The sequence below is a fragment of the Miscanthus floridulus genome, chromosome 14 (genome assembly GCF_019320115.1).
Source record: "Miscanthus floridulus cultivar M001 chromosome 14, ASM1932011v1, whole genome shotgun sequence".
NCBI lineage: Eukaryota > Viridiplantae > Streptophyta > Magnoliopsida > Poales > Poaceae > Miscanthus > Miscanthus floridulus.
Genome location: NC_089593.1, coordinates 41964794 through 41992185, shown reverse-complemented (window position 1 = coordinate 41992185; position 27392 = coordinate 41964794). Strand labels below are relative to the sequence as shown.

General features: G+C 49.3%; 1 pseudogene; it reads left to right on the top strand.

Moving 5' to 3' along the window:
• The first annotated feature begins 4745 nt into the window (after positions 1-4745).
• On the top strand, positions 4746-27074 carry LOC136505311 (cell wall protein AWA1-like; annotated as a pseudogene).
• Positions 27075-27392: the final 318 nt, after the last annotated feature.

The window sequence follows — 27392 nt, the reverse complement described above, 5'->3', positions numbered from 1 at the left end:
ATATAATGTGAGAGTCAAATTTTGTGACCTATTCCACTCCACATACAAAGGATTACAAAGTTTGACCCTCCCTTGTGCTACTAATGTCTTCCTTTTCGGTGTTTGATTCCAAAGGGAGAGAATTTGTAGGACCAAAAGCAAGCCCGATCATAATAATTTACAAGTGGTAATGGTTCGAGAAAGGGAGGATAGTGGATTATAGAGTTAGGGGGAGGCTTAAATCCATAATGCCACATGGGGATATTTGCAAGAGCAAGATAAGTTTCCAAAGATGTTTACATGTGGTATCTTTTAGCATCTTACAACCTTGCCCTTTGCATTGCATCCTAGCAAGTAAATAGTTTTTAAATTCCAAAAATTTTATTATTTGCTTATTTTGGTCGTGTTGTCATCAATCACCAAAACAGGAGAGATTGTAAGGAAAATGGACCCTAGGCCCATTTGGTTTGAATTTTGGTGTTTGATGACCAACACAACCAAATTAGACTAATGAATTTGTAAGTAATTACTTTGTAGTTCAATAGGGTGCAAGACGTGACTTGGACGAAGGCGACATGATGATCCCACGATCAACACCATAAGCAAGACCCTAGAAGCACAAGAGAAGACCCAAGATATCAAGCAAAGTCCAAGCATGAAGATAGGAACCAAGCCGGACGCAAGATCGCGAAGAAACGAGCTTCACAAAGGTGACCGGACGTGGCCCTTATAGCGATCGGACACGTCTGATCAAGATGCTCGGCAACGACAGTGTCAACAGCAGTGACCGAACGATGAGGACTCAAGTGACTAGACACGATGATGGCACTGTTCATCATCTCGGCAACACATTCAGCACTGACTGGACGCTGGCGGATGATCGACCGGACGTAGGAACTGCAGCGTCCGATCGAGTCCAGAGAGGTTCTAGAGCGGCGCCAGCGCGACCGGATGCATCCGATCGACAGTGACCGAACTCGGCCTAGAGTCCGATCAATGCGCGCACTCCAACGGTCGGGACGACCGGACGCGTTCGGTCAGGATGACATCAGCGTCCGATCAGTAGCAGAAAGGTGGGTTTCGTCCCTAACGGCTACTACTTCTTAGTGGGGCATATAAATAGACCCCCAACCGGCCATTTGAGTAGTGTGGAGCTGAGGAAACATATCAAGGATGTTAATACACTATTTTTAGCGATCTCCACTTGCATAGTGCTTAGTGATTCATTAGGTGATTAGCGTAGGTGCTTTTGTGAATTGCTTAGGTTGATTAGACCACACTTATGCGCTTGCTCTAGGTTTAGACCTAGTGTTTAGTGAGGTTTGCATACCTCTTACCACTTGGTGCTTGCGCGCACCATTGTTGTACATTGGAGGAGCTTGTAGTCTTGCGAGATCACACCAACCGCGTTTGTGATGTGGCCACCACTTGTATCGAAGGGAACAAGACCCGCGGCGGTTCGGCCGAAAGCTTGATATTGAAGACGGCGGGGAGCGGTCTGGGAGAGGCTTGCCAGAAGGCACACCGGAGACCCACTTGCGCGTGGGGATGGCCCGGAGCTATCCACAGAGTTACCCGACTGAGAGCTTGGCCCTTGCGAGGGATTCCTAGCAAGGGGCTCCAACGTGGACTAGGGAGAAGCTTGCGCGCTTCTCGATACCTTGGTAAAAATACCGGAGTCGTCGATGGGAGTTTGCATATCTCTACCTTACTCTTTAGCTTCCGCATTTACATTATTTGCATAACTCCTTTTGCGGTAGAGATAGCAACACACTAGCAAAACTATAGTTGCACATTTAGATAGTTTATCTTTTGTATATGTTTTGCTAAGAATAGAAAAAGAGGCTATAGTTTAGAGTTAGAGTTTTAAGTTGTCTAATTCACCCCCCCTCTTAGGCGTCACAGTCCCTTTCACTATCTATCCTAAACCCACTCACACCCACTTGGTGTCTTGAGTGACAAAATAAAATGGTCCTATCAAATATACCTTTGCCTTGAGCCCATTTTATTTTTCTCTTTCTTCTTTTTCAAGTTTAGAGCTTAATCATCATCACATGTCCACCATCATCATCATGGACTTCATCTTGCTCCAACAATTGGCCTTGGACCATCCTATCTGGTCTATACACTTAGATCAAGGATTAGTCCAATAAGTTTCATCAATTATCCAAAACCAAACTAGGGCTTTCAGAAGTCCAACTTGGATGCTTGTTCTCAAAATTTTTAACCATCATTTGGTCCTCCATATTTGTTTTCGGCTCAAATTAAGTATGTCATCTTTGGCCTTTCGGAATCCTTTTCTACGCTTTTTTCTATTCCCAAAATATCCCTCGAGATCTAGGCTTTGGTTCCTTGTCCGTCTATACAAATCACCCGCCTACCCAATGATTCATAGTAGATTACGCATACACAATGGAGTACACTACATAATAACAAAAAAACGATATAAAGGGGGAAAAGGAAATACTCCCTCTTTTCTAAATTATAAGTCATTCCAAGAATCTTGGAGAATCAAAACATATCAAGTTTGACCAAATTTATATGATAAAATAATAATATTTGTTATACCAACTATGTGTCATTAGACTCTTCATTAATTATATTTTTGTAGTATTATCTATTTGATGTCATAAATCTTTGTAATTCTCTCTATAATTTTGGTCAAACTTGAGATGTTTTGACTCTCTAAGATTCTTAGAATAACTTATAATTTGGAATGGAGGAGTAGAAAACAAGAGAACATGAACCACCGCTCTTGGTAGTTGTTAAAGCCTTAGTGTGTTGATGGATCAGAGTTAAAACTAGGTGCCAAACGAAGCTCATACTACCGTAAGTGTAAAGGATCTGGAAGCGGAGTTGGGTTAGACTTTATTCTTTAGCATGGTTAAGAAGAGAAAGCTCTTGCTCAATGTTATGAAGCTGTTGATTCAAAATTCAAAGGTTTCTTTTTGTTGACCTATTTTTATAGTAGTTGTTAAAGCCTTAGTGTGTTGATGGATAGGTTTACTAGAATTTTGGAACCAAGTCTGGATAGCAACATCATGAATATCCTCCCTACTTAGCCACCTGTTTTGAAATTTGAACCTTCCTTTGGACTTTGGCCAGGTGGGATGTAGAACAGCTAGAATTGGAGCACGGTCGTTGTCCATCATTGGCGAGTGATAGACCATAGTTTGAGGAAAGTTTGACACCAATCTACATTTCGAAGAGATCTATTCAAATGCTCAAAGTTAGGATTACTTGTGAAACACTTGTCAGTATAAGTAGGTCATCGTAACCAACGTGCTGTTTGGTTCCTTCCATGGTTATGCAAATGTAAATGGAATTAGTTTAAATCTATCTCCCACTCCGTTGCTTTGTTTCATTTACGTTTGCGTTACCACAGATATAACCAAACAGCTTACGAGATCAATTGAACCGCATTGTTTATGGGATAAGCACGTGTCCATCCCCCACTCCACTTTTTATTGGGATGCATAATAATGTTAAGATCCTCTATGCATAGAGTCGGTATTTCCTAATTTTGCATAATAAAAAAAGCATCCTGTCATATATGAAGCCAGTATTTTGGTGATGGGGATCTCCATGTAAGCAAACTACATTAAAAATTAACAGCATCACACTTTATCTGCTAACGCATATAAAACCTGTTCGCTTGGTCGTATTTGATTTATAAGCCATGACTTATCAGCTAACGAATATTATTTTTCTCTCACACTAAACTAGCCAATAGTACTTTCAGCCATAGCTTATAAGTCAAATCAGCCCAAACGAACAGGATGATAGTAGTGGCTAGACAAAACTATAACATTAACATATATACCATCAGTTCACATCGCCCAAAGACTGATGGTGGGGGCCACACGCACGAACTACGTCTCCTACAGGAAAATGATCATTAACTGAGCTGCAGTAATGAGTTTCTGATATGAAAATCACAGTACGTGTGGATGACGTCAGGCACGCAGTTCTAATTAGAAGGCTCATGGCTCCGATGACGATGACCTGTAATGGCCATCAAAAGACTGTTCGAGTGTTTAGTGGGAAGAACAGCAGCGAAAGCCTCTGGACAGTGCTGCCGCCAACTCAAAGAAGCCTTGTGTCATTGTAAAAGTCGATAATTATCTATGAATCATTAAAAAAGTTGAGTTCTTATAGGTATCATTGCTGTGAATTCTTTTGTCCTCCACGTCACTTCCGTCAGATTTAACTCTAACAGTGTCAAACTATGGTTGTGAAAAGTCCAAAATATCCTCAAGTCTAAATATACAATTAATTTTTTTGGGCATCTTAATGATTTCAAATAAAAAAAATCAAAACTAGAAAGCTATAGATCTCGACAATATCTACAATTTTTGTATAAAAATTATCTTCATTTAATTCTGTACAAAAATATGATTTGATATTATTAATGTCTTAAAAAAATCACATCTTTTATACGGAATCAAATGAAGATATTTTTTATAAAAATGTTGTAGATCTCGACGAGCTCTATAATTTTTTAGTTTTGAGTTTTTTTTGAGATCATTAAGATGTTAAAAAAATTAATTGTATATTTGGATCTGAGGATATTTTCGACTTTTCACACCCGTAGTTTGACATCGTTAGAGCCAAATCTGACAGAAGTGATGTAGAGTAAAAAAAAAAGAGTTGAGAGCCGTGACACCTACGAAAACTCAAACTTTTTAATGGCTCGTGAGTAATTAGGAACTTTTATAACGGCACACGACTAAAAGCCTTCAACTCAAACCTGCAAAACCCGCAGCTGACCCATAGGCTACAGGGAGGGGAGAAGGAGCTTTGGCCTGGACCCTGGAGGGAGCAAGTCGGCGACGGGGTACGGCAGCGGGGCCCGAGGAGGCGGACCGCAGGGGCGGCGCCGAGCGACGGAAGCCCAGCTACCACTGTGCTCCCACGACGGGGAAGAAAGGCGGCAGGCACGAAGGCCCAATAGCCAGTAGCCACTGAGGGAAGCGCACTCTGTTTGGGAAACTGCAGGAGAAGGAGGCCCGGGGAGGAGGGGAGGAGCCGGGAGCGCGAGAGGGGGATCTCCACTCGGCAGCCTGACACTCTCGCTTCCAGTCTAAGCGCTCGCCGCCGCCATTTCCTGCGCCGGATCCTCCGCGCTCCCGCTCCACCACCCTCCCCGCCGAGCGCCGCTCCTCCGCCCGCCCGCCCGCCCAGTGGAATGCGGAGAGATCCACCCGGGAGTCGGTGGATTGGTTTCTTCCTCTGTTGGTAAGTGATTCCTGGTCGGGCTTTGCCTGGACGGATTCCCTCCTCCTAGTCTAGGAGTTTTTCGTTTCTTTCTCGCCAGGCGAACCGAATCTTGCTTCTTCCGCACGCATTGTGCTGTGGATAAGCGTGCGTCTATCCGTTCAGGACCCGGTTAGGTTCTTCTTCCTCTCCTCCGGCGCGCGAGACTGGAATTAGCTTCCACAATGGCACAATGGTGTCTTTTCGTCCCCAATCTGAAGTTCATTTTCTAACAAATTTTCTGGGTTCAGTTTTTTTTTAACTCAATTCTGGAGGGTTTATGGTCAGAAAGCTTAGGGGATGTTATTGGCGGTCGAGTTTTGCTATTGCGGTAGGTTAATAGTGGATCCTAGAGTGTTGTTGTTCAGTGAAGTGTGTAATTCTTAGTTTTTACGAGCACCTTTTTTGATTACACAAGGTGCTGCTTGAGGAATTAAGTGAATATCAGACGTTTCATGGTTCTTTCTTTTCCCCTTTTTCTAAGGGTTTCTTTAATATAATTGTGAGGCTAGTAGATCATTTCGATCATCTTCCTGTTGACGCACCAGATGCAGCTAGCGGTGTTTGTGGATTGCGAGATGGTGTCGGCTTGAATGTGAGCTTTTCCAGTGGTGTGGTGTTTGTCTGGTTTGATTTCCTGACACATTTTTTTGGATACATGCCTCTGGGTTGGCTGTTTTCTCTGGATTGGGTGGAACTTTTCGTCCAGAATGTGATGGATTGGGCAGATTGGGCTTTGGAGTGCAACAATTATGATACGCTTCAAGTTTTGAGGGTCCTTTTGGGGGCCTTTTTATTAGGTTCATCCTGTTTGTTTGCTTTCTAGAAAGGTAGTACTACCTATGTTAGCATGAGGTATTGGGTAGATAATTTTGTGCGGTGGTGAGATCGCTTGGTTACTTTGGGCAATGCGTGGCTCACAACCCAAGAGTTCTTTTATTACTTTCCATTTCTTGCCCCCCGTTTGCAATGTCAGCAACTCTCTTCGTATATTTCACAAGGATACATGTCAAATGCCTTTTGAATTTTGGAGCATTTTTTGTTTATGTTCTTTACTAACAAAAGCCTATTTGCAGATACTTCAAATGGACTACTATGGACTCAGTTTGATATCTGAAAAAGAAAGAGCATAGCTATACTCCCTTTGCGAGACTAATAGACTATAAAGATGCCCCCCTCACCATCACCTAGGAGATCTCTGAAAGAAATCTCCCACACAAGGGGGCATAGTTTTGTGAGTATTCTACCTGCTAAATTGAAGGATGATGAACTCAGGTTGTTCAAGGATATGCAGAAACATGAGAGGGATAACTTCTTACTGGAACCAGCAGAGGATTTTGATGAATCCATCTGTAAGGCTCATAAATATCATTGCTGTAATCTGCCCCCAGTTTTTTGTCACACTGTACCTAGTGTGAACTTTGTGATTTAACTGATATTTTTTTTTTCACTAACACTTAACTGATATGTACTGTTTGTTCTTTATTTCTGGCCCTGTTTATCAGCAAAGTTGAGCTATTTTCGGGATTTAAAGCTTGGTGTCAACATTGCTGCACGGGGAGAAAACCGTGATTTGCTTAATGCTGATGGTGAAAGAAATGATTATGATTGGTATGCACACTTAATAGCACATGTTTCTTTGTTTTGCTCCATGCTTAATACACATGTTACTTTGTTTAGTTTCAACAAATATAGTATCTTTCGGAAGTTTAAGATTTCTATGATTACTATAGTTTGTGGAGCAATGTGAGGGATGTCATATCTATTGCTTATGTTTAGTACAAATTGACTCTCTCATACGATTTTCAGTGGTTAAGCAGCTAGTTACAAATTGCTCAGTCGTCTGGTTCATTATGGGCGTGATTGGTAGGCCGAATCGGGCCGTTCTTGCACCGTTTTGATATCTGACCTCATTCATGTGGCGTGTTTGGTTGTCCTCCTCGCACCTTTCGCCTGTATCCTTTCATTCATCTGCCCTCCTCCATCCAGCACGACTTCGTCTTCTTAATTTCCACTTCCCTCACCATACAGGATGGCTTGATTCAGGCATGACGCAGGGACCCATGTGTCATACACTCAAAACTCCCATCCATGCATGCAACCAAACAAGATCTCATCTCATACTGGACCAACAACAAATACAACCAAACACGACTGAGTGCACAGTTTGAGCATGCATCTCACCATTCTGGACCGGCTCTCCATCCTGGCTCCCTCTCACCAAAGCAACCAATCACGCCCTATGTGGTGTGGCTTACTGGCATAGGTAGTTGATCAGATGTGATAGATCCTCATCGTCAGACTCCTGACATCGGATGCATACTGCTCTTAAAATCAAGTGTTTTGAGAACAAAATACAGGATCTGAGAATGGATGGGATGTGTGAGAGCTGCAAGGCTGGGGTCCTGAACCTCGCCATGAGCCGGGAGCTGTGCCACCTAAAGTGGAGCACCCCTTGCTGTAGGAGAGAGACAGGGAGTGGGCAGTGTTCGACAGTTCCTTGCCCTTCATTGATGATTCCTGCCATTTGGCAAGTCTATGTGTGATTAGCTATGTATTAGGCAAGTCTATGTGTGATTAGCTATGATTAGCACCTGCTATGTATACTTGATTGTATTCCTTGTATACCCAGCCATATTGGCTATATATATGAAGGTCACCCCCCCATAATGGGTGTGAGGTGTGTCTCTACATGGTATCAGCCTATCAGATCCTATTTTCCTGTCCTTTCCTCCTGTGCGACTCTCCCTGATCGTACCTTCCCCACACGCGACCCTTCCTGCTCGCGCAGCAGCCCAACGTGCGCGTCTCCCTCGCGCCCGTCCACCCTCACCGGCTGTTCTACTCCCTCTCTCATCTCCGATGGCCTCCTTCTCCTCGGCCACCAGTGCCGGCACCCTGCCCGCGACAGGCACTCCAACCATGGCTGCCATGAGCACTGGCGCTGCTGCCCCGATCGTGGCTCACAACTACGCCACAATCAATGTCAAGTCCCACATCCCATTCACGCTGGACTTGCAATCCAACTACTCCAAGTGGGCGTTCTTCTTCAAGTCGCTGTGCGGCAAGTTCGGCCTTCGCTCACACATCGATGGCTCTGCTCTCCCTCGTCCTGATGATCCTCAGTGGGATGCCGCGGAGTGCTGCGTCCGGGGCTGGATCTCCGGCTCCGTCGACGACTCCGTCCTCGACCTCGCCATGGACGGTGTCGACCCCACCGCCCGTGATCTGTGGGTGGCCATTGAAGGGATCTTCCGCGCCAACCGGGAGCCACGCGCCATCTTCCTCCTCAACAAATTTCACTCCATGGTGCAAGGTGACAGCACCATATCGGCATACTGCCAGCGGCTGAAGATCAAGGCCGCCGCTCTTCGCGACGTCGGCCATCCTGTCCAGGACTCGCAGCTCGTCCTCGCCCTTCTGCGCGGCCTCAATCCTCGCTTCTCCAACACCACCGACGACATCGCCAACTCCGCTGTCCTTCTCACATTCGCCAGGGCCCATGACATGCTGGCCCTAAAGGAGCTCCGTCTCGCCAATGACGAAAAGACGGTTGCCCGCACCGCCCTCCTCACCACCTGTCGGCTCTGGCTGCACCAGCCCGGGCGGGTGCCGTGCTCTCACTGCCACAGCCAACTCTGGAGGTCCACACAACCCACACGTGACCGGCTACAGCAGCACCAAGGGCGGCGGCGGTGGCAACAGCAGCGGCAGCATGATGGATAAGTCTCATGTGTGGCTGGTCTTTGTGGGGCTGTGATGATCACATGGTCCTTGTGGCTGTTTTTCTGTTTTTAGGACAGCATCTTAGCTAGGACAGCATATTAGCATCTTAGACTAGCATCTTAGACTAGCATCTTGGCATATGCTTGGCTGGCTAGCATCCTATAAATATGTAACCCCAACCCCTCAGGTTGGCATGGCATTTTGTGTGAGCTTGTATGAGAAATAGACAAGAAAATTGCTCCAACTCCTAGTGTCATCCTCTCTCGATGAGAGTAAGAATTCTCCTACTACCAAGAGTGAGAATTCAGCGACTAACAACTGGTATCAGAGCCGTATTATCCTGTAGCCTGAGCATCTCTTGCTCATCTTCTCTCCCAGCCCCACAACAGCCCCAGCTGTTGGCAAGCAGCAGCTCCTCCGGCCGCTCCTGTTCACTCCTCTCCCAGCTCGTCTGAAGCAGCCCTCTCTCCACGCAGCAGCCCCCCGGTAGCGCGTCATGTCCGCAGGGCAGTCTCAGCGCTCGGTCGCCTCGTGCACGCGGCGTCGGCAGGAGGCCGAACTTGCCGCGGCAGAGGAACGCGAGCGAGCGGCGGTAGAGACCGCTGCGGCGGCGGCAAGGGCGTCGAGGCTAGGCAGCAGCGGAGCTGGCAGCAGCTAGAGCGGAGGCGGAAGCAGCGGCGGCGGCGAAATGCAGCGCGTGCGGCGGCGGCGGAGGTCGAGGCTCTGCGCGGCAGCATCGGCAGCTCCATTTCCGCTGATGACACCGCCGACGCGGACCTCGAGCTGCTAGAGAGGGAGGCAGCGCGAGCGCGGGCGGCAGCAGTGGGACAGCTGCGCACGTCCACGAGCGTGGCGGCAGCCCAGACAGGCGCGGACGCGCTGGCGGCGCTCCTGGAGGAGGCGCGCACGGCGGTGGTGCTCCTGGGGCAGCCGCGCACGCCCACGAGCGCGGCGGCAGCCCAGACAGGCGCGGACGCGGCGGCGGCGCTCCTGGAGGAGGCGCGCACGGCAACGGTGGCGGACGGGTCGATGGAGAGCGCGGCCTTCACAGGCAGCGTGGCTCTCTCTCCCCGGATCGGTACTGACGGGTCGATGGAGAGCGCGGCCTTCACAGGCAGCGTGGCTCTCTCTCCCCGGATCGGTACCGTGGTTACCACGGGCTCCAGGCTGTTGTCAGGGACGTCGGTCCCGGCGGTGGGTGGCCTACCCTCACCAAGACCAACTACGTCGAGTGGGCTGCGGTGATGAGGGTAAAGCTCCAGGTGCGGCACATGTGGGAGGCAGTCCTGGTACGGCGACGTCGACTATGACCTAGATCGACGGGCGCTGGATGCTCTCATCGCTGCAGTCCCGCCCAAGATGCAGTTCTCGCTTACCAGCAAGCGGACTGCCAAGGAGGCTTGGGACGCCATCGCTGCGGCACGCATCGGCAGCGACCGCGCCCGCAAGTCCACACTGCAGGCACTTCGCAAGGAGTGGGAGAACCTGGCCTTCAAGCCAGGTGAGGACGTTGATGACTTTGCTCTCCGTTTCAACACTCTGTTGCAGAAGATGGTGCAGTTCGGCGACGACACCTTACGGCGAGGTGAGAGCTGTCGAAAAGCTCTTCCGCTGCGTCCCCTGAGAAGTACAAGCAGATGGCTCGCTCGATCGAGTCACTGCTGGATCTCTCCACGATGTCGATCGAGGAGGCGATAGGTCGCCTCAAGGTCGTCGATAGCGATGAGCCACAGTCCCTCTCAGGGGCCCATCACCACTGGCGGGAAGCTCTCTCACTCGGGAGCAGTGGCTTGCCAGCCAAGGGTGACCGGAGGAAGGGGGAGCCTTCTTCCGCGACAGGCGGCCGCAAGCGTGGCAAGCCACGCAAGGCGCGCAGAGACGCCCAGGCCGGGGCGCGAGGACGTGCCGAGGGTGATGCCCGCGGAGGCGCCCAGGGCGGCGCCGCCGGCAGGCACAAGCCGGCACGAGATGACGCCTGCCGCAACTGCGGCCAGCTTGGCCATTGGGCCAAGGACTGTCGACAGCCACGACGCGGCCAGGCCCACGTCGCACAGGCGGAGGAGGAGGAGCCGGCTCTGTTCATGGCACATGCCAGCATCGAGCTACCTCCAGCGGCACCGGCCGCAGCGGCTCTCCTCCACCTTGACGAGCCAAAAGCACACGCCCTCCTCGGCGACAGCTCCGGCAACGACAAGACTGACGGGTGGTGCCTCGACACCGGCGCCACCCATCACATGACCGGTCGACGGGAGTTCTTCACCGAGCTTGACTCTAGCGTCCGAGGCTCCGTCAAGTTTGGGGATGCCTCCGGCGTGGAGATCAAGGGCGTCGGCTCCATCATCTTCACCGCCGTGTCTGGTGAGCACAGGCTGCTCACCGGAGTCTACTACATCCCCGCGTTGAGGAACTCCATCATCAGCTTGGGACAGCTGGATGAGAACGGTTCGCGCGTGGTGGTTGAGGACGGAGTCATGAGGATTTGGGATCGTCGTCGTCGCCTTCTTGCCAAGGTATCCAGAAGCGCAAATCGACTCTACGTCCTTAACGTGCAGGTGGCACAACCCCTCTGTCTCGCTGCTCGTCGGGACGACGAGGCGTGGCAGTGGCACGAGCGTTTCGGGCACCTTCACTTTGAGGCCCTGAAGCGGCTCAGTGCCACGGAGATGGTGCGAGGCCTGCCGTGCCTCGACCATGTGGAGCAGCTCTACGACGTCTGCGTGTTGACGAAGCAGAGGCGACTCCCCTTTCCCCAGCAGGCGAGCTTTCGAGCCAAGGAGAGGCTCGAGCTCGTGCACGAGGACTTGTGTGGCCCGGTGACACCGGCCACACCGGGAGGACGACGCTACTTCCTGCTGCTCGTCGACGACCTCTCCCGCTACATGTGGGTGATGGTCCTCGGCAGCAAGGGAGAGGCTGCGGACGCCATCAGACGCGCGCAGGCTGCTGCGGAGGCGGAGTGCGGCCGCAAGCTGCGCGTGCTGCGCACCGACAACGGCGGCGAATTCACGGCGGCTGAATTCGCGTCGTACTGCGCTGACGAGGGCATTCAACGCCACTACTCCGCGCCGTACAGCCCGCAGCAGAACGGCGTCGTCGAGCGGCGCAACCAGACGGTTGTGGGGATGGCTCGGGCCCTCCTCAAGCAGAGGGGGATGCCGGCTGTCTTCTGGGGAGAGGCGGTGGTGACGGCCGTCTACATCCTCAACCGCTCGCCTACCAAGGCGCTCGACGGCAGGACGCCGTACGAGGCTTGGCATGGGCGCAAGCCGGCGGTCTCCCACTTGCGGGTCTTCGGCTACCTCGCGTTCGCCAAGGAGCTTGGCCACATCAGCAAGCTCGACGACAGGAGCACTCCGGGAGTGTTCATCGGCTACGCGGAGGGCTCGAAGGCCTACCGCATCCTCGACCCGAAGACACAGCGTGTGCGCACGGCGCGCGACGTTGTGTTCGACGAAGGGCGAGGATGGGCGTGGGACAATGCGGTGGACGATGGCTCGGCTCCGACTTACGACGACTTCACTGTCGAGTACCTCCACTTCAAGGGAGCTGGGGGAGTAGGCAGCTCTTCTTCGGCGAGCGCGTCTACCCCAGTCCCCGAGCCTCCACTGACCCCGGCGCCTGCTACTCCGACAAGCTCCACGCTCTCCAGCCAGGACCTCGGCTGCGATGAGTTCTTCGCCGGCTTCACCACAGCCGGCAACGCCACGCACTCCAGCACCGACAGGCACCTCTCCGGGCACGTCTACTCCAACACCAGCTCGTGTCGAGCATAGCCCGGTTGAGCTCGCTACTCCGCTCTCACGACGAGGAGCGCATCGACGCGTACCACGACGGCGAGCCGTTGCGGTACCGTACGATGGAGAACCTTCTCGGCGACCAGTTGGTGCCGGGACTGGTGCCTCATGACCTGGAGGACCTTGGAGGCGCAGTTGCACCTTGCATGTGACGACGGCGAGCCTCGGTCGTTCGTAGAGGCCGAGAGACACGCGGCATGGCGCGCCGCGATGCAGTTGGAGATGGATGCGGTTGAGAAGAACCGCACCTGGGAGCTTGCTGACCTTCCACGTGGCCACCGCGCGATCACCCTTAAGTGGGTGTACAAGCTGAAGAGGGATGAAGCCGGCGCCATCGTCAAGCACAAGGCTCGCTTGGTGGCACGAGGTTTCGTGCAGCAGGAGGGGGTCGACTTCGACGACGCCTTTGCTCTCGTGGCACGGATGGAGTCTGTGCGACTCCTTGCGCTAGCTGCCCAGGAGGGCTGGCGTGTTCATCACATGGACGTCAAGTCGGCGTTCCTTAACGGCGACTTGAAGGAGGAGGTCTACGTGCACCAGCCGCCGGGATTTGCGATCCCCGGCAAGGAGGGCAAGGTGCTCCGCCTGCGCAAGGCCCTCTATGGCTTGCGGCAGGCACCGAGGGCGTGGAATGCCAAGCTGGATTCCACGCTAAAGGGGATGGGCTTCGAGCAAAGCCCGCACGAGGCGGCCATCTACCGACGGGGCAATGGACGTAATGCCCTGTTGGTGGGTGTCTACGTCGACGACTTGGTGATCACCGGCACCAAGGATGCGGAGGTGGCGGCATTCAAGGAAGAGATGAAGGCCACCTTCCAGATGAGTGACCTGGGGCCTCTCTCCTTCTACCTGGGAATCGAGGTAGCACCAGGATGACTCTGGGATCACGCTTCGACAGACCGCCTACGCCAAGCGCGTCGTTGAGCTAGCTGGGCTCACCGACTGCAACCCAGCTCTTACTCCGATGGAGGAGAGGCTGAAGCTGAGCCGCGACAGCACGACGGAGGAGGTGGACGCTACGCAGTACCGGCGTCTTGTGGGGAGCCTTCGCTACCTCGCCCACACACGGCCGGACTTGGCATTCTCCGTCGGCTACGTTAGTCGGTTCATGCAGCGACCGACGACGGAGCACCAGCAGGCTGTGAAGAGGATCATCCGCTACGTTGCGGGGACTCTCGACCACGGCCTCTACTACCCGAGGTGCCCTGGGGCGACACACTTCGTCGGGTACAGCGACAGCGACCACGCCGGCGACATCGACACCAGCAAGAGCACGAGCGGGATCCTCTTCTTCCTCGGCAAGTGCCTCGTTAGCTGGCAGTCGGTCAAGCAGCAGGTGGTGGCCCTGTCCAGCTGCGAGGCCGAGTACATAGCGGCCTCCACCGCTTCGACTCAGGCGCTCTGGCTCGCTCGACTGCTTGGTGATCTCCTCGGCAGAGACACTAGAGCGGTGGAGCTCAGGGTGGACAGCAAGTCCGCTCTGGCCCTGGCAAAGAACCCCGTGTTCCACGAACGCAGCAAGCACATCCGGGTGAGGTACCACTTCATCCGAAGGCTGTTTGGAGGAAGGGAGCATCAAGGCGAGCTACATCAACACCAAGGACCAGCTTGCGGACCTGCTCACCAAGCCCCTTGGGAGGATCAAGTTTCTTGAGCTCTGCTCTAGGACCGGGATGATTCAACTCTCCCACAAGACGACGCACAAGACTTAGGGGGAGAATGATGGATAAGTCTCATGTGTGGCTGGTCTTTGTGGGGCTGTGATGATCACATGGTCCTTGTGGCTGTTTTTCTGTTTTTAGGACAGCATCTTAGCTAGGACAGCATATTAGCATCTTAGACTAGCATCTTGGCATATGCTTGGCTGGCTAGCAGCATATAAATATGTAACCCCAACCCCTCAGGTTGGCATGGCATTTTGTGTGAGTTTGTGTGAGAAATAGACAAGAAAATTGCCCCAACTCCTAGTGTCATCCTCTCTCGATGAGAGTAAGAATTCTCCTACTACCAAGAGTGAGAATTCAGCGACTAACACAGCAAGGGCAAGGGCAAGGGCCGGCGTTGGAACAGCGGCTCTGCGCAGCAACGCGGTGGCGTTGGCCAGACTGGTCAATACCGACCCATGGGCCCCTGGCTTTGCTACAATCCATGGGCGCCACAGGGCCCTCCTTCGGCTCAGCAGGCCGGCTGGCGCCCCTCCTCCTCAGGCTCACACGGCCTTCGCGCCTACGCAGCCCCCCACGACATTTGCGCCGCTCCACGTCTCTCAACCAGCTCCCATGTGGAACTAGGATGGTCTTGTCGCTGCACTCAATCAGACGCATCTCCAGGGCCAGCATCCCTGGGTCCTGGATTCCGACGCCTCCTCCCACATGAGCTCCTTGGATGGTATACTCCTCTCTCGTCATCCTCCTCACTCTTTCATTACAGTTGGCAATGGTGCACATCTTCCTATTTCATGTCGTGGCAAGTCTGTTCTTCATACACCAGCGTCCAATTTTCATCTAAATAATGTCTTAGTTGTCCCATCTCTAGTCTGCAATCTGTTATCTGTCCGTCAATTTACTAGGGACAACAATTGCTCTATAGAATTTGACGCTCTTGGTTTTTCTGTCAAGGATATCCCGACCCGACGCGTGATGTTTCGCTGCAATAATGCTAGTGATCTTTACACCTTCCCTGCTGCATCTTCCGCTCCACACGCTAGCATTGCCATCTCCACCGACCTAGAGCATCACTGTCTTGGTCATCCCAGCTCCGCCACCATTGACATTCTTCGTCGTAATGCGTCCATCAGCGGTAATAAAGTAGAGCACCTGCTATGTCATTCTTGTCAGCTTGGCAAACATGTGCGTCTCCCTTTTTCAGATTCCAGTTCATATACTTCCATGCCTTTTGAACTTGTTCACTGTGATGTATGGACATCCCCGATTGCCAGTGTATCCGGGTATCAATATTATCTCGTTTTACTTGATGATTTTACTCATTTCTGTTGGACCTTTTCCCTCACTCCCAAATCTGAAGTCTCCACACATAATGCAAATTTTTGCAATTATGTCCACACTCAATTCAGCCTTGCCATCAAAGTTGTCCAAGCCGACAACGACACTGAGTTCGTAAACAATACCCTCCATACTCTCTTTGCTTCCCGTGGTATTCATTTACGCCTCTCGTGTCCATATACCTCCCCACAAAATGGCAAGGCTGAACGTCTTCTTCGCACATTGAACAACATCAGTCGCACGATGCTCCTCCATGCACACATGCCTGCTCAGTATTGGGCTGAGGCGCTCGCCACAGCCACATACCTTCTGAACAGGCAGTCCATGCTCCGCTGTTCGCCTACGGCATTCCATATACTCTCCTCCACAACAAACCTCCCGAGTACTCCCACTTACGTGTCTTTGGGTGTCTCTGTTATCCGAACTTGACCGCCACAGGCTCGCCACAAACTCTCTCCTCGCTCCACATCATGTGTTTTTCTCGGCTATCCCTCTTCCCACAAGGGGTACCTGCTGCCTCGACATGGCCACTAAGCGCGTCATCATCTCTCGCCATATGGTCTTCGATGAGACTTGTTTTCCCTTCGGGCTTTACCCCTCCTAGGTCCTCGCCAAGCGACCTGGATTTTTTGCTTGCAGGTACTACAATGTCGGTGCGTCCTGCACCTTTGCCCTCTGCTGCTGGGCTGTCACATCCCAGTTTCATTGAGGAGCTGACCGACGACCCCGCGATCTTGTTCCACGGCCCTGTACTTCCTGCTGCTCCACCAGCGGCTCCACCATCTGCTGCTCTTCCAGCGGCTGCTGCTCCAGCGGCTGCCCCTCCAGCGGCTGTCCCGCGGGACATCCGGCTTGTCTACAGCCGGCGTCCCCGGGCGCATGACGGATCCTCTACAGCACCAGGATCGGCTCCTGCATCTGCTCAGCAGCCTCCTGCCCCTGTCCAACAGGCTACTGCTCCTGTACAGCCGGCTACTGCTCCTGTACAGCAACCAACGGCGCTCACAGCTCCTTCGGCACCTCCCGTACAGCAGGAACGACACATCACGCGGACCCAGTCTGGGGCCATACCGGTTATGCGGTATGTGGGGCTCTCTGCGACAACCACTCCGTTTCCACTTCCCTCCAACTACCGTAGCGGTTTGGCTGATCCAAACTGGCGTGCGGCCATGGCTGAGGAGTACAAGGTGCCCATCGACAACGGAACATGGCGCCTCGTGCCCTGGCCACCCGGCGCCAACGTGGTCATAGGCAAGTGGATCTTCAAGCACAAGTACCACTCCGATGGTACCCTCGCCCGCCAGAAGGCTCGCTGGGTGGTTCGTGGCTTCTCCCAGCGCCACGGCATCGACTACGACGAGACATTCAGCCCGGTGGTCAAACCAGCAACCATCCGGGCTGTCCTCAGCATTGCTACCTCACGCGCCTGGCCTATTCATCAGCTAGACGTCAAGAACTGCTTTTCTCCATGGACATCTGGAGGAGACTGTCTACTGCTAGCAGCCCCCTAGGCTTCGTCGATTCTGTTTTTCCTGATCATGTGTGTCTGTTGCAGCGCTCCCTCTACGGCCTGAAGCAGGCTCCCCGAGCCTGGTACTAGCGTTTTGCGACATACATTCGCCAGCTCGACTTCGTCGCCTCGGCTTCCGACACCTCCCTCTTTGTCTACAAAGACAGGACCAGTATGGCCTACCTGCTTCTGTACGTTGACGACATCGTACTTACTGCGTCCTCGACGGCATTTTCTACAGCAGATCATTGGGCGTCTCCACTCAGAGTTTGCCATGACTGATCTGGGCGCACTCCATCACTTTCTCGCCATCTCCGTCACTCGCTCCGCCGACGGCTTGTTCTTATCACAGCGACAGTACGCTGTTGAGCTCCTTCAACGTGCCGGCATGGCTGAGTGTCACTCTACGGCGACACATGTTGACACTCATGCCAAGCTTTCTGCCACCGCCGGTGCCCCTGTTGCTGATCCGTCCGCGTACCGGAGCCTTGCTGGCGCACTCCAGTACCTCACGCTGACCCGTCCTGACTTGGCATACGCCATCCAACAGGTGTGCCTCTTCATGCATGATCCCCGCGAGCCACATCTCTCGATGATCAAGCGGATTCTACGCTACCTGAAGGGCACTCTCTCCTCCGGCCTCCACATTGGTGTCGGCCCTGTTCAGTCACTGGTCGCCTACTTCGATGCCGACTGGGCTGGCTGCCCAGACTCTCGGCGCTCCACCTCCGGCTATTGTGTCTACCTCGACGACAATCTGATTTCTTGGTCCTCCAAGTGTCAGACCACGGTCTCCCGCTCCAGTGCAGAAGCAGAGTACCGTGCTGTTGCTCATAGTGGTGGCCGAGTGTTGCTGGCTGCGCCAGCTCCTGCAGGAGCTCCATGTTCCCATTGCTTCGGCGACGGTTGTCTACTGTGACAATGTCAGCGCTTGTCTACATGACAACCAATCCCGTTCATCATCGTCGCACGAAGCACATTGAGATTGATATTCACTTCGTCCGTGAGAAGGTCGCCTTGGGACAAGTTCAGGGTCCTTCATGTGCCGTCCTCTCACCAGTTCGCAGACATCATGACCAAGGGCCTTCCTGTATAGCTATTTACTGAATTCAGGTCCAGTCTATGCGTCTGGGATCCTCCCGCTTAGACTGCGGGCGGGTGTTAGGCAAGTCTATGTGTGATTAGCTATGTATTAGGCAAGTCTATGTGTGATTAACTATGATTAGCACCTGCTATGTATACTTGATTGTATTCCTTGTATACCCAGCCATATTGGCTATATATATGAAGGTCACCCCCCCATATTGGGTGTGAGGTGTGTCTCTACACCTGCCCATTGTTTAGAATGAGTTGCCTAACGATGATGTATGAATGCATAAAATGTAATAAAATCATATAGTAATCTCAGGCACTCCTTATTTGATGTGCAAGAAACTAGCCACGGAGCAGCTTAGTCTGCGCCACCCCGACGTTCAGAGAGGGAGAGGGAGGGAAGGTTTTGATCTCTGCAGAATCTGCTAGCAAATTCAGGGAGGTGAAACTGCAAATTAATAGTCCAGGGACCTAGGGCGTGTTCGGTCCCCAGGCTAGTTTTGCCTAGCCTTGCCTGCGCGAGCGAACTCACCTTGCCAGACCATCAGTGCATTTCACTCTTTTTACTATTCCTCACTAAGCATTCTCTCTGTAAGATTGGTGCTTTTGTTCGGTCTACAACTATTCTATCAGGCCATATAAAGGAACAGATGCCTTTACCTGTCACTGTACAATTGCTGGCTAGGCGACATAATTAGATCGGTTAGGCCACATTGCCCTAGGCGCTTCATCAACGAAAAGCAGTTATCAATCTGAATACTATCAAACAATAACCTATTGTTAAAATCTTTCTCTTGTTAGTTCTGCTTATTCTTGGCATACAATAAGTTTATATGGATAATCGAGTTCTACTTTTTTTGCAAACATGGCATGTGCTTGTTTTCTTGTCGAGTAGTTGCTTTATGGCCCAACATCTCATCTCTGCTGAGTGACGGTTTCTGATTGGTGTGTGATTCCTGTACCCCTCAAGAAGCTTCATGAGCTAGTTTTCCATTTCTTTTTTCCTGTCTAGTTAGTTTCAGGTTTTTCTTATCTGAAGTGCACACAAAAAATGATGCAAGGGTCCCAACCATCATTATGAACTCTGATGCTTGCAGACTGTACCTTTCACATGTTTTGTTGGACTTACTTGACTTTTGTCCTTTCTAAAACAGTAAGACTCCACTTACTTATAGTGCTTGTGTCATGTGGGGTATATGTGTGGCCAGGGGCAGCTACAGCTGGCATTGAATCCAGGGCCGCTCAGCCTAGGGCTGGTGGCATGGTCTGGCTTTGCCTTGTTCATTAAGTTAGGGAACTTGAGTTTCAACACGCTATCTCCATGTCTACTGCTGTTGAGGTCCAGGGCCTAAACCACCCACCATATAAGTTGTCAATTGTTTTATTAGCAATTTGGCATTTTGTATGTCAGAATGTAAGCCATCACATGTCTACCATCTAACTTTTGGCTTAATAGGTTGTTGACTCCACCAGAGACCCCACTTTTTCGTTCATTGGATGATGAAGAAGACCAGCGCATTGGTATGGCTCATAGGGGCAGGCCGCAGATTAAGCCAATATCAATTTCGAGGTCATCCACAGTGAGTTCTCACCTCATGACATGTTCCTGCATTCATAATTTTCAGTTGACAAGACCTACCTGTTGAAGTGTGAATATTCCTTTCTGATTTTACACAGATGGAAAGTACTCGAAGGTCTAACAGAAGCAGTGCAAGCCCAAGTAGGCTTAGCCCATCACCACGCTCATGTAGCAGCACTGTGTTGACAAGGACTCGATCATCAAATTCTTCTTCACGAAGCAGCCCTGCACTTCATTTGCAACCAGCAGCACCATCACGAAGGTCTTCAACTCCTCCAGCTTCTAAGACATCAACCCCTCCACAAAGGTCACCAAGTCCTGCTTCAAGGAGGTTGAGTACTGGCTCCAGTGACCCAATTTTAAACAGAAAAGGAGGAACTTCGCCTATTAAAACCAGTAACAGGCCATCTTCGCCAAAACTTCAAGGTTGGCAATCAAGTGACCCTGGTTTCTCTTTTGACGCACCTCCGAATCTACGCACATCTCTGTCAGATCGTCCAGTATCCCGTTCAAGGGGTGGATCTCCTTCATCTTTCAGTGGATTGGACATGAATTGGAGAGGTAGAAGGCAATCTATGTCTCCCACTCCATCAAGAAGAGCCAGTTCATCGCATAGCAATGATCGATTCAGCTCGTACAGCAAAGCATCTGCAACATCTTCTGCTGAAGATGATCTAGAGTCTATGCAGTCTGTGCCAATTAGTTACTCCAGTAGTCCAGCCCTAAGAAAGAACTTGTCAGTAATGAAATCCAGAACTATTGCATCACCTAAGAAGCCGTCCAAGACTGCTCCAAAGAGGTCCTTTGATTCTGCAGTCTGGTTGATGGTAAGCATTGTTACATTACTTTTACTTTTAGTATGATGTAATATTTGTTCTGCATTGCATGGTACAATCCCCCTAGGAGCCAATTAGTAATTCATGTAGTAAGTTGAAAAAGTTTGCTATCCTTATATTTTTTTGTTACACCTTCGCGTGAAAGTATGTTGTCATTGCCTTTGCTTCACATGATTGTGGAAACAAAGAGATGATTTGTACTTTTCTTGTATTTTGAGGCCACCGTTGTATTTGATCAGTCGTATTGATGGCTCCTAATGATCTGGTACATGATTACATGTCATATACTGTTCTGTAGTCATTTCAATGTTCATTGTACCTTCTCTTGTAGAACTGCACTTCTTATGCACCTAGGCTAATCTATTTTTGCAGTTGGTTTGCTTTTAATGCAAGCAAGAGCCCTTTCTCTTGTTTGATGCTTTCGATTGTCCGCAATATAACAAAATGCTATACCCTTCTCTAGGATCGTTGCAAAGCTCCTCAAGATAAGTTCAGGCCACTTCTATCAAGTGTTCCTTGCACGACATTTGGTGTTGGCAAAGGAGATAATGTACACTCAACTATGTTGTCACATAATTCCTCACTCACAACAAGCAGTAATTTAAGCTCTGACCATGGTGTCACTTTTAGCCCTTGTATGGGTAATGAACAAGAACCGAGTGATATAGTCGGTGACTGTGAAGCAACACCTAGTTCCTTGATTCATGATGATATATTTATGTTTGATCAATTGGATGAAGGATTCAGTGGTCATCAGCACAGTTTGTCTGCTACTCAAAGTGGCCCAAAATCTCCAAGCACAGAAAAATATGCGGAAAGTAACGTAGAGGGCCTCAATATGGAAAGAAGTAGAATAGCTCAGACTCCATGTAATGTCGCAAGCGGTTCTAAGGCTGGGCAAACTAAAATGGCAACATGCACTAGGTGTGGAAAGTTATTTAATGCGATAGAAGATGATGGAGAAGTTGATTTCTGTGAAGAATGTGGTTTAGTAGATGAGGTTCTTTTTGTGGACCCCAAGATAGAGACTTTGGAAGAAGAACATCGAAAAGACTACAGAAGTTCTAAACCTTGTGTTGCATTGGAAGCTCCTCTCATTACTCCAGATCATGTTGAACATATCAAGAAGTCATCTCTTGACAGTCAGCTGGTGAATGATGAACCTCCAGCTGATTGTCTGCAAAAGTGTCCTCAATACCAGTCAACAATGCATACAACCAACAGAATGCATGGAGAGAATGTTACTGAAAATTTATGGCCAAATGATGTTGGCAACTCTTCCCGAGGAAATAGCCTTGATATTTCATCCCATCAATGTAGCATAAATAATCATCAACAAACGGAACCAGCATCTGTAGTTGAGTGTGATAATTTAAGAGATCAAACTGCCAACCACCACAATGAGGTGTTCCAATGCCTGCCAAGGTCAGTGTATCAAAGCATTGAATTTGCCTCTGATACACTTACCATTGACAGTTCTTGTAAACAGGGATCAGGCTGGGCATTCAAATCTAAAGGTTGAAAATACAGAGGGCGCTGGGGTTTCAGTACTTTTGCTGCAGAAGTCAAGCAGCAACAAATGGCCTGTTATAGAAGGGAGACCCTTAGCTGGTACAAACATTATCTGTTCGGAACCCTATTATACAAGGGATGGTGTCAGTACGCTGAAGCGTACCATTGGATTGGATAGCTCATCAGCTTCTTCTTCCATTGATCAAGGGTCTACAAGGCAATCTGGACATTTGGAACGCCTTAAAAGTAGTAATCGTCATGACTTTGAGAAGTCTCAAATAAGTAGGTACCATGAGTTGTAAAAGCATTGCATCCATGTCTGATATGTCAACTAGCACTTGTTCAGTTTCAGTTTGTCCTCGGGGTGATACAATTGTAGATACTGGCTTCCTAACTGACAATTCAGAAAGCAGTGTTCCAAGAACCATGATTTGTACTGAAGAACTTAATGAGCCGTGTAAGTACACACTCTCAAGCGCTATAGAGTGCTGGTCTGCCGCACAGGCTATTGTTAATGTTGACATTGGTTCAACTGAAGATGTAGTGATTCAGAAACAATGTACAGGTAGGATGGCTCACAAAGATAACATAAGTGATCACTCATGTTCATCAGATACCGAAACATGTAGCAATATCCCACTCTCTCTGACTCCTGAGGAAAGTTGCATACAGAAAATTGAAGAAGGTACCTCAGTTGGCACTCCAGAACACCCAGATGATGATTGTGGCATCAATAGTTACCGAATGCAGCATGAAACAATTCCTGATCCTGATGAGGCAAATAGGTTGGATGATGGTTGTGTGTCTGTCATCTCTGAGGAGGATGTGTTGATTCCTGCAGCAGAGGCCAACATAATGGGGCTTCCTGGTAATGGTATGTAATCATGACTTGCTAACTTTTTGTACTCACTTGTTAGCTCCAAAAGTTCTGGTTTTCTATCATGTTCTTAGTATTCTTGCAAATGATGTGTATTGCTAAGCATTTTCAATATGAACATCATACATCCTTATTGAAAAAACATAAAGGGGGGGGGGGGGGGGGGGGGGGGGGGCAGACCCAGTGCCGGAGGCTCCCACATGAGTGGGGTCTGGGGAAGGGAAAAACCGAGGCAAGCCTCCCCCCCCCCCCACCCACAAAATCTGCGGAGAGGCTGCTTCGAACCCGCGACCTAGTGACTCAGTGAGACAGCTCTCACCACTGCACCAGGCCTGCCCTTCTATATATATATATATATATATATATATATATATATATATATATATATATATATATATATATATATTTTTTTTTTTTTGTAAATAGGCTCCTTTTGGTATTGTAGTGACTTTTCAATAGCGCTTATTTTCTGTTTTCAATATTTGGACGTGGGAGTTAGGGAGCAGCATCTTTTCAAGTGATTTTGTTGCCAACACAAGCTGATTGCATACCTTTTTTGATGTTGTCTTAGTGTCAAGGCTTGTCAAATCAAAAACAAAACAAGCACAATATTTTGAGGATGTAAGTGTAAAAAGAACTAAATACGAATTGCGAACTGAAATAGTACCAGCAACCAGCCAGTTGTCGATGGTTACCAATAATGTTATTAACGGTAGTCGACCCTAGTTGCCATAGTACCAACCAGGCGACTAGTCGACCCTACTCAGTCCTTGTCATCTGTATATATCAGGACCTATAGCGTATATAGTATAAATCAAGCATCAAGACTAGAGGTGTGACACAGTTGCTACTAGAAACAGCATCAAGCTTCAAGGAAAGACAAGCTGCAGAGAGGAGTGACCAAGCAATGACTAGCCTTTGGAGGAGGAGCTCATCTTCTTGCTCCCTTGGACCTTGATTGATGGAGGTGTGATCCAGCGGGAGCAGATCCTTTATCCGGCAGTGCTTGACCTGGTTGAGTCAGGAAAGAGAGCTGGTGCTTCTTTTCGTGCCCCATGAGCTTTCCCCGCACAGCTGAGGTGGGGATGAGAGGCAGCAGCAGCAGGAGGGAGGAGGCACAACAGCTGGGAAGGCTAGAAGGGAGGAGGGAAAGACCGGTGGCAGCAGGGATTGTTGTGCACTTGCGCCGGTGGCCGGCAATGGGTGCACGAGCTCCTGGCAGCTGGGGATGCGGGTGGAGTGGTAAAGGAGAGAAACCCTATTGGGCTTTGACCATCCTAGCCCAGTGATCTGCTGTAGCCCAGTTCGCAACTGCCTGTCTAGTCATCCAACTAATCCGATGATTAATCATGATTAGTCGATGACTAATCGGACAACCAGGTTTCTGGTTGCTCTAATTGAGTCCAAGGGACGACTAGGACTATTAATGGCAATTAATTGGAACCCACCATACTGAACTGAACCAGTAAAATTGACTAATTTGTATCCTTGGTTGTATTACAACCAATTCACGTACTCCCTCTGTTCCAAATTATAAGTCGCTTTGACTTTTTTGGTTCATCCATTTTGCTATGTATCTAGACATTATTTTTCTAGATGCATAGCAAAATGGATGTACCAAAAAAGTCAAAGCAACTTATAATTTGGAACGGAGGAAGTACATAAGTAGAGTGGAGAAAAAAGGATTCTGAGTGGTTGGTTAGTGTGACAAGGCAGATATTATCTAAAGATAGCTCATAACTTGACTAGAAAACTATGGCTGTCTAAGCTTGTGTAAATCTAGGTCAAACCAAATACCCCCTTCATTTGTTGAAGGTCATAATACGAAGAAAGTAGTTTCTTTATGTTATTAAGTGTGAAGGAGCATAATACAATCTAATATGCTCTTGAGGTTTCGTTCAATGCATACTTAGTAGTTAGTACTAGATTTAGAAGAGAGGAATATAATCTACAACTGCATATGTATCCATATTCGATTTAGATAACATACAAGGGAAAGATAAGACGTATGGGCCTGAGATTGCATACACACAATACACTGCACATGTGCTTAAACTTGGTTGATCAAGGCTACAAAAGGCTGTATTAGGTGCTCGCTTGGGCACACTAAAGTGCTCAGCAGAGGAGTGCATCGCCTTGAGGTATAAACGGTAACTAGGTGTCTGTCAGTTCCCAGCAATGCACTGCGTGCCTGACCCCTACACCCCTCCTTTTAGCTGTTGGCTCCACGGTGAGAGCTCCCTTCCTGCTCAGCTCCTTCCTCCTTATTCCCCCCTCTGCTGCACACAAGCTGGGATTTGGGATGCGTGCAATGGGCAATCTATTTTTGCATCGGATTTGAGCTGTGGGCCCTCGGGGGGGGGGGGGGGGGGGGGGTCCGGCCAGGTGATGGATTCAATGGGGAGACACAGAAGATATTTTCTCAGAGTCAATTGGGATTTCATCTTTTTGGTTTTTAAAATCCAAAAGTTACAAATTTGAATTCTTTTTTCGACTTTTTCAAAACACTTTGCCATACCTTTAATCAAACCCCTGAATGGACCCTTTATTGGGCTGAAAGGTCCATGGGCGCGCTGGGCAGCCTAGATTGCTTCTTTACGTGCTGGGCTGCCTACGTTGATTGCTTCCCACATAGATTGCTTCGTGTCATGTTGATTTCCAAAATTGTACCGTTCACCCTTGCTACAATAGAAAATGCTTAGGAATGCCTAAACATGCTTAAGCTCTAGGCAGAGGGTCATCACTCACTTAGCGCCTAGGACTTTTGTAACCTTGGTATTGATTGTAATGCATTTTTGTTCTGCTTAAAGTGCCAACTAAGTCAATTATACGCATTTCTGTTTACATCACTGTTGTTTTGCTGCTGTTTTCATTTGAATTTGATTACCATATTTGTTGCTGTCAATTGTTATAACAATAACACTGATTTATGTCTGACCTTAGAAGAATCACTGGCTACAGTTGAGGGATCAAGAGAACAAACTCAGAGATGCCTCACATTAGAAGAGGCTACCGATACAATTCTCTTCTGCAGTTCCATTGCACATGACATTGCATACAGGGCTGCGACAATTGGACTGGAGCACGAGCAGCAATCAGAACTTGCTTCTGCTCTTCGCCCAACAGTTACCATGGTAGGACAATCCATTCCAAGGAGTGATGGTTCACTGAAACCACCCCACAGACGAACGCCAAGACATAGGAAAAGATCAGAAGGTGAAACAGTCACAGAAACTGACAAAATGGAAGTGGTTGCTAAAGATCCTGTACTTGTTCGGTCAGTTCCTGAATTTTCAAGGACATCAGGCAGCATGAAGCCCCCAAAGGTCGAATCAAAGTGCAACTGTGCAATTATGTAGAGTTATCCATCAACTCAAGTTGGCAAGGATACTTATTATGATTACAGTGATTGCTTGTTATTTTTTTGTGCGCAAGTGAGTTAACAAATGGACCTGCACCCACCTGCTTCAGTCAGCAGCAGCGGCCTACAATTTTTTCTGGTTGTGGTGCATTTGCTCTTTGTTTTTGAGGTAATAGAGTGCTCAACGAGCCATTCTTTTGTAAATTCTTGCTTCTCCCTTTAGCTCTGTGTTTTCTCCAATTTTACTTGTCAAGTCATCTGGTTTTAGCTTGTGCCGAGTGTGCAATGTCAGTTCCTCGCAGAGGGAGTGAAATTTCTAGTTCAGATGTGTGTTCTTTTGTGTATTCTTTTGCGACGGATGCTGACTTGCCTTGTTAAGCCGTTCGCGTTTTTGGAGTGCACCCGGTATCTCTGAATACCTGACAGGGAGTGCAGTGCAAGTGTAGGTTTTGACTCAAATGTATGACAGTATCTATATACTGTCATAGGAAGATGTAAATGTATATTGGCTTGTGCAAATGGTCTTGGCAAAAATAAAGTCAAATGGAACTGTTCTGCTGGACAGGTGCCATTTGAATTCGTAAATGAGCATTATGGTGACTCTAGAGTGCAACTTCAGGACCAATGGGTGATCTTGTTCCGTGGCAGCCTCAGCCATGTTTTGTAATGGGCAGTCTTGTATTACGTAAATTCTTACATGCTGACATCAAAAGGCATCAATTAACAAGTACAATACCATGTGGGAGGATAAAAAAGCACATATAGGAACTTTTTCTTACAAATTTATGTGACCCGTACTTGACCTGAAATCGTGCTAAAGTATCTCTTCGAGCTACCAATCAAAATGGTGTATCAAATATCAAACATC